Source organism: Lytechinus variegatus, chromosome 15, assembly GCF_018143015.1.
Source record: "Lytechinus variegatus isolate NC3 chromosome 15, Lvar_3.0, whole genome shotgun sequence".
Taxonomy (NCBI): domain Eukaryota; kingdom Metazoa; phylum Echinodermata; class Echinoidea; order Temnopleuroida; family Toxopneustidae; genus Lytechinus; species Lytechinus variegatus.
This window is the reverse complement of record NC_054754.1, coordinates 9,332,403-9,340,484: the sequence shown is the minus strand read 5'-3', so window position 1 is coordinate 9,340,484 and position 8,082 is coordinate 9,332,403. Positions and strand designations below refer to the sequence as shown.

The following is an 8,082-nucleotide window of genomic DNA, read 5'->3' as shown; positions in this document are numbered from 1 at the left end:
CGTTAAATTTGGTAAATTTAATTCCATCGGCTCGCTTGATTCAAAGCTCCACACCAACCTCAACCATGAATATATGGACGGTTAATGGAGAGTTCTGAATCGAGCATTACAAGAATATTTGGTATTTTAGGTCTAACAAACCTCAGGTCATTAAGATAATCTAAAATTGGTCCTACCCATGTATTATCTGTTGTATCGCTGTCGTCGTTTTCATCTTCTAAAGATTCATACTCTACAAGGCGTTGGGGCCGGTTACAGAGGATATGAACAATCTGTACCATATCTTTTCATCCCCGACCACAAACTGATGAATTAAATGCATCCCTACTATATCATCAACATTCAATTCTACAACCTCTCTTTGGATAAGTTTAGATCGACATTGGGTCACTATCATAGCTAAGACCTCTTTGATATTTTCAAACGACAATGGCACGGTACCACCCTTACGCGTCACCATCTTCATTTATTGTAAGATGGTCAACTATTATTCCCACTAAGCTTTTCTTTTGCCATCTTTTCGCGCGTCTTTTGCCTGAACACATCTTCCTTGTCGGTGGATGCTACAGCCTAATCATAATTGATTTCTTCTTCTTCAACATTACAAACCCTGTCATTGGCTGCTTTGATTACACTAATTATGGACTGTTTTAGTTCTAACAAGCTCTTCTTTCTACCTTTGACAGTTATATTTAAATTACTATCAATGTTCTTCCCCCCAAAAAGTAATCTAGCCTGTAACTGAGAGTGAAGCATTTTGATGGCAAGCTTTTCATTGACCCCCTCTAATCAAGAATTGACTTCAGTTTCTGAGAGCCATATCCTGCCGAACTTTCTGCTAACACGAGCATACAACTTTTCAGTCCTCACCTTATTTGGCAATTTGCTTCTGATTTTTTCGTTTGGATTCCTTATTATCCCAAAGGGTCTCTACCCTTCACGCATATTCATCCCTTTGAGCCTTGACGCTCTTCTGGGCATATTCCATGTAAATGATAAATTTGATCTGGAGCATTACAAGAATATTTGGTATTTTAGGTCTAACAAACCTCAGGTCATTATTAAGATAATCTTCTAAAATTGGTCCTACCCATGTATTATCTATTGTATCGCGGTCGTCGTTTTCATCTTCTAAAGATTTACACTCGACGAGGCATTCATGGGGGCCGGTTACAGAGGATATCAACCCTCTGTACCATATCTTTTCATCCCCGACCACAAACTGATGAATGAAATGCATCCCTACTATATCATCAACATTCAATTCTACAACCTTGAGGTCCCCTTTTTCCAAATCTTCTATGTCTCTCTTTGGATAAGTTTAGATCAACATTGGGTCACTATCATACCTAAGACCTCTTTGATATTTTCAAACGACTATGGCACAGTACCACCCTTACGCGTCACCATCTTCGTCTATTGATAGATGGTCAACTATTATTCCCACTAAGCTATCGTAGTTCACGGCCTTGCCTCATGAGGTCCTAGTCTTTTCTTTTGCCATCTTTTTGCGCGTCATTTGCCTGAACTCATCTACCTTGTCGGTGGGTGCTACGGCCTAATCATAATTGATTTCTTCTTCTTCAACATTACAGGCCCTGTCATTGGCTGCTTTGATTACACTAATTAGGGACTGTTTTAGTTCTAACAAGCTGTAAAAGAAGAAAATCCACGGCCCAACGTAAAGAAGCATAACACTGAAAAATTAATCGAAATCTGCGGTAAAGTAATTAACTTTAATATTTTACCCGTGACGTAATAGATAGGGGCTTTGGTTTCTCGCCCCCCCCCCCCAAAAAAAAAAAATCACAACCAAGAAAAAGAAGTGAAAAGGGAAGAGCAAAGGGTAAAATATTATTTTCTAGTACTTAGAAAAAATGTCTCACACACTCTGATTTTGTAATAAAAATTCAAAATTTTTGCTCGCTCGGCTCGCTCCTTTTCTTTCTTTCCCCTTCTGTTTTTTTTTTCTCAGCCAATGGGGAGAAGGGCGTTCCCCTCAGGGCCCCCCTGGATCCGCCTATGTTTATTTTTATCATAAGTATATGCATAACACGCATCCCTCATTTGGCTCATTACGTCAATGCATTCTACAGTTTGATTGATTGATTGCATTTATTCTTTTTCATTCCAAATTTAACAAAAGTTACAATGTAAAGCACAACACAAAAATATCGCGACCAATAACAGTTTCTGTTATTTCACAAAACGTAAGGCATGTAGAGTGGTTAAAATGAGTAGAGTGAGATAGAGTTGCAAAGAATGGAGTGGCTTTGTAAAGAGATAGAGACAGAGTGAGAGAAACAAAAAATCTTGGTTGAGCGCTCTTCAGAAACTGCCACCGAAAAGCTCTAGCCCAAGCTCTCTTTTCGCCGCGTAGGGCTGGGCAAGAAATCAGTCTCCGGTAAAGGTAAATGAAAAATTGATAAATAACAAATGAATTGGCTGTCTTTTGCCTCGACCCACCATTAATTCATTGTTTTGGTTGTCAGATATAACAAGACAATAGTTTACATCGGCTCGCTTGATTCAAAGCTCTGCACCAACCTCCAGCATAAATATATGGAGGGTTAAGAGTTCTGAATGGAGCATTACAAGAATATTTGGTATTGTAGGTCTAACATACCTCAGGTCGTTATTAAGATAATCTTCTAAAATTGGTCCTACCCATGTAATTGTTGTATCACTGTCATCGTCGTTTTCATCTTCTAAAGATTCACTCTACGAGGCGTTCATTGGGGCCGTTTACGGAGGATATGAACCCTCTGTACATACCATATCTTTTCATCCCCGACCACAAAGTGATGAATGAAATGCATCCCTACTATCATCAACATTCAATTCTACAACCTTGAGGTCCCCTTTTTCCAAACCTATGTCTCTCTTTGGATAAGTTTAGATCGACATTGGGTCACTATCATAGCTAAGACCTCTTTGATATTTTCGAACGACTATGGCACGGTACCACCCTTACGCGTCACCATCTTCGTCTATTGATAGATGGTCAACTATTATTCCTACTAAGCTATCGTAGTTCACGGCCTTGCCTCATGAGGTCCTAGTCTTTTCTTTTGCCATCTTTTTGTGCATCTTTTGCCTGAACTCAACTACCTTGTCGGGTGGGTGCTACGGCCTAATCATAATTAATTTCTTCTTCAACATTACAAACCCTGTCATTGGCTGCTTTGATTACACTAATTATGGACTGTTTTAGTTCTAACAAGCTCTTCTTTCTACCTTTGACAGTGATATTTAAATTACTGTCAATGTTCTTCTCCCAAAAAAGAAATCTAGCCTGTAACTGAGAGTGAAGCATTTTGATGGCAAGCTTTTCATTGACCCCGTCTAATCGAGAATTGACTTCAGTTTCTGATAGCCATATCCTGACGCACTTTCTGCTAACACTAGCATACAACTTTTCAGTCCTTACCTTATTTGGCAATTTGCTTCTGATTTTTTCTTTTGGATTTCTTATTATCCCAAGGGGTCTCTACCCTTCACGCATATTCATCCCTTTGAGCCTTGACGCTCTTCTGGGCATATTCCATGTAAATGATAAATTTGATCTGGAGCATTACAAGAATATTTGGTATTTTAGGTCTAACAAACCTCAGGTCATTATTAAGACAATCTTCTAAAATTGGTCCTACCCATGTATTATCTATTGTATCGCTGTCGACATTTTCATCTTCTAAAGATTTATACTCGACGAGGCATTCATGGGGGCCGGTTACAGAGGATATGAACCCTCTGTACATACCATATCGTTTCATCCCCGACCACAAACTGATGAATTAAATACATCCCTACTATATCATCAACATTCAATTCTACAACCTCGAGGTCCCCTTTTTCCAAACCTTCTATGTCTCTCTTTGGATAAGTTTAGATCGACATTGGGTCACTTTCATAGCTAAGACCTCTTGGATATTTTTGAACGACTATGGCACGGTACCACCCTTACGCGTCACCATCTTCGTCTATTGATAGATGGTCAACTATTATTCCCACTAAGCTATCGTAGTTCACGGCCTTGCCTCATGAGGTCCTAGTCTTTTCTTTTGCCATCTTTTTGCACGTCTTTTGCCTGAACTCATCTACCTCTGTACATACCATATCTTTTCATCCCCGACCACAAACTGATGAATTAAATACATCCCTACTATATCATCAACATTCAATTCTACAACCTCGAGGTCCCCTTTTTCCAAACCTTCTATGTCTCTATTTGGATAAGTTTAGATCGACATTGGGTCACTATCATAGCTAAGACCTCTGATATTTTCGAACAAATTACTGTCAATGTTCTTCCCCCAAAAAAGTAATCTAGCCTGTAACTGAGAGTGAAGCATTTTGATGGCAAGCTTTTCATTGACCCCCTCTAATCGAGAATTGACTTCAGTTTCTGAGAGCCATATCCTGACGCACTTTCTGCTAACACTAGCATACAACTTTTCAGTCCTCACCTTATTTGGCAATTTGCTTCTGATTTTTTCGTTTGGATTCCTTATTATCCCAAGGGGTCTCTACCCTTCACGCATATTCATCCCTTTGAGCCTTGACGCTCTTCTGGTCATATTCCATGTAAATGATAAATTTGATCTGAAGCATTACAAGAATATTTGGTATTTTAGGTCTAACAAACCTCAGGTTGTTATTAAGATAATCTTCTAAAATTAGTCCTACCCATGTATTATCTGTTGTATCGCTGTCATCGTCGTTTTCATCTTCTAAAGATTTATACTCTACGAGGCGTTCATTGCGGCCATTTACAGAGGATATGAACCCTCTGTACATACCATATCTTTTCATCCCCGACCACAAACTGATGAATTAAATACATCCCTACTATATCATCAACATTCAATTCTACAACCTCGAGGTCCCCTTTTTCCAAACCTTCTATGTCTCTATTTGGATAAGTTTAGATCGACATTGGGTCACTATCATAGCTAAGACCTCTGATATTTTCGAACAACTATGGCACGGTACCACCCTTACACGTCACCATCTTCGTCTATTGATAGATGGTCAACTATTATTCCCACTAAGCTATCGTAGTTCACGGCCTTGCCTCATGAGGTCCTAGTTTTTCTTTTGCCATCTTTTTGCACGTCTTTTGCCTGAACACATCTACCTTGTCGGTGGGTGCTACGGCCTAATCATAATTGATTTCTTCTTCTTCAACATTACAGTCCCTGTCATTGGCTGCTTTGATTACACTAATTAGGGACTGTTTTAGTTCTAACAAGCTCTTCTTTCTACCTTTGACAGTGATATCTAAATTACTGTCAATATTCTTCCCAAAAACATGTCATCTAGCCTGTGACTGAGAGTAAAGCATTTCAATGGCATGCTTGTCATTGGCCCCCTCTAATCGAGAATTGACTTTAGTTTCTGAGAGCCATATCCTGCTGCACTTGCTGCTAACACGAGCAAACAACTTTTCAGTCCTCACCTTATTTGGCAATTTGCTTCTGATTTTTTTGTGTGCCTTCCCTATTATCCCATAGGGTCTCTACCCTTTGTGCGTATTCCTCCCTTTGAGCCTTGATGCTCTTCTGGGCATATTCCATGTATTCCTCCCTTCACTTGTCCTATTCTTTACATTCATAACTATCCCTTCATACGCCATTGTACTCGTGGCTGGCTTTAAGTGCATCAACCTCTCTTGCGTACTGAAATTTCTTTCTAAACTTGCATTGGTCCTTGGCATACTAGCTGTTTTCCTTTTCTTTTTTCCATCTATTACTGTATGAGAGCCGGAAGGCAAATGGTCGGCCAACATCTTTTAGGTGACTTGGAAGAATATCAGGAAAACAAATTCTAGAGCCTGCTTTGTCATTGCATCCAAATCTGGATTAACTTGCACTAGTGAATGATAAATTTGATCTTTCTTGATGTCAATGTCATGAAATAGGACATCATCCCCCCTCACGAGTTGGTTCCTATCCTCTGACCACCTAGAAAAACTCTCATGAATAACTTGTCTTCTACATGAACCTCCTGAAGCCGCGCGGGTCCTAAGTTCAAATAAAGAACCCACTTACCTGTACTTAGGTCTGCCCAGCTTGGTATCCAAACAAGAAACAGCTCTTTCAGGAGTTTCGGCAAAAGCGATGCTTTCAGTTCAACGGTCCAAACACGTGTGAGTCATGAAGAGCATACTACCTGTGACCCTGGGTCACAGGTCGAGAAACCCCACCGACTCCTTACGAAATCCTCCGAGAATATCCGAACCCCAGCCCCCAAGGCAGTCGCTACTACACTCCCTTCTGATTTATCGCGTGCCATAACGGACCGGTGATAAACTTGTCAATGAGGCCCAGCAGCAAACTGGCTGATGCCTAAATTGGCAATGACAGCCTTCAGCAGGAGATTCTCATCTTCATGGATGTCAAAAAGTGCTTGTATTTCTGGTAGCAGGTAAGCAACACTGGCAGCGTTGCGAAAAATTTTTGAAAACCTATTGCATTTAAAAGGAGCAAGGGGTACGGCCGAAATACCCTTCAATTTAAGAAAGAATTTCTTCTGAATGGTATGCCTATCGCTCATTATGTTCCTTATGTTTGCCAAAACGGTATTCACTGCTTGATTTTAGGCTTGATCTACTTGTTCCCCGACAACATCGTGTATAATTGTCTTTAAGGTCTCTAAAATTGTGTCAGCAGTATCATCCTTCTGCACATGCCTATCATTACAGATGGTCTGCCTTCATCCTCATAAATATCATAAGAAGTATAGTGATGGTCATGTTAATAATAATAGTACATAAGATTTATATTGCGCACTTTCCATCCTTATTAGAGGCTCAAGGCGCTTCAGAGCAGAACAACAAAAACTATTTACATATGCATGTAATACATGTCTGAACAATATGTCAATGTCTATCAAAAAACACTTTTATACAGGTATGTTTTCAGGTTGCCCTTGAAGGTGGTCACTGAAGTCTGGGTTTTCGAACTGTGTGGGAGAGAATTCCACAGGCTAGGTCCTGCATGAGCAAAGGCCCGTTCCTCATGATTTCTTAGCAACTGGAATTTGTAAGAGATTAGATGAGGAGGATCAGAAATTTCTTGAGGGTTGGTAATGATGCATCAAAGACCTATTGTAACTGGGGGAAGTTCCATTGACTATATGAAAAATCAAAAGAAGGATTTTAAAGACAAGGTATGCATTCCTTCAGGGGCAACCAGTGAAGAGTTTTCAGTATAGGGGTTATGTGGCTTCGCTTGCTAGATAGAGTTACAATACGCGCAGCTGCATTTTGCAACCTTTGCAATTTTCCAAGTTGAGAATCTGGTAAGTTGTAAAGGAGGCTATTACCAAAATCAAATCGTGAAGAAATGAGTGAATGTACCAGTTTCTCTGTTGCTGAGCGAATGAGATATTTTCTTATGAAGCCAATATTGTGCAATTGATAACGAACTGATCTCCAAATGTTTGTAATTTGGTTGGACATGGACATATGAGCATCAAAAAATAACTCCAAGATTGCGACATGATTTTGACAAGGGGATGTCATTGCCTGAGATAGAAATGGAATCAATGTTGAATTTGTTAAGTTGAAACTTTGAGCCAAAAACTAAAAACTCACATTTACTATGGTTCAAAAGTAACGAGTTTGACTTCAACCAAGTGTCGATGTCCATTATACATCTTTCAAGATTACGCAGGGCTTGTGTGGCATTAGTTTGATCGGGTGAAAACGATACAAAAATCTGAATATCATCTGCATATAAATGATAGTGAACAGAGTGACGTTTAAAAATATCTCGAAGTCCAGTCGAATAAATGGAAAACAAAGTGGGCCCTCCAACAGAGCACTGGGGGACGCCGCAGACCAGTGGCCTAGATGAGGAGGTAACGCCATTTATGAGAACTGACTGTGAATGGAATGAGAGATAAGATTTCAGCCATTGTAGGGCCTTGTCCTGAACACCTAAACTAGTCAGAGTGTTAATAAGTAGGGTGTGGTCTACGGTGTCAAATGGGGCCAACAGATCTAGGAGTACCATTGCTGTGACAGATCCACTGAAAAGACAACCCTCTCGAGAATCTTGAACAAAAGAGGAAGATTAC

At 39.9% G+C, this 8,082-nt stretch overlaps 1 long non-coding RNA gene across 2 annotated transcripts; it reads right to left on the bottom strand.

The window, feature by feature from the left end:
- Positions 1 to 270: 270 nt before the first annotated feature.
- On the bottom strand, positions 271 to 6,886 carry LOC121428744. Of its 2 annotated transcripts, none has more exons than XR_005971829.1 (3): positions 4,960 to 6,886; positions 2,851 to 4,273; positions 271 to 355 (listed from the first exon to the last, which is right to left on the bottom strand). It is a non-coding gene; the product is annotated as an uncharacterized LOC121428744 (long non-coding RNA). The 2 variants fall into 2 exon arrangements; XR_005971828.1 differs by having other exon boundaries at positions 277 to 355; positions 1,274 to 4,273.
- Positions 6,887 to 8,082: the final 1,196 nt, after the last annotated feature.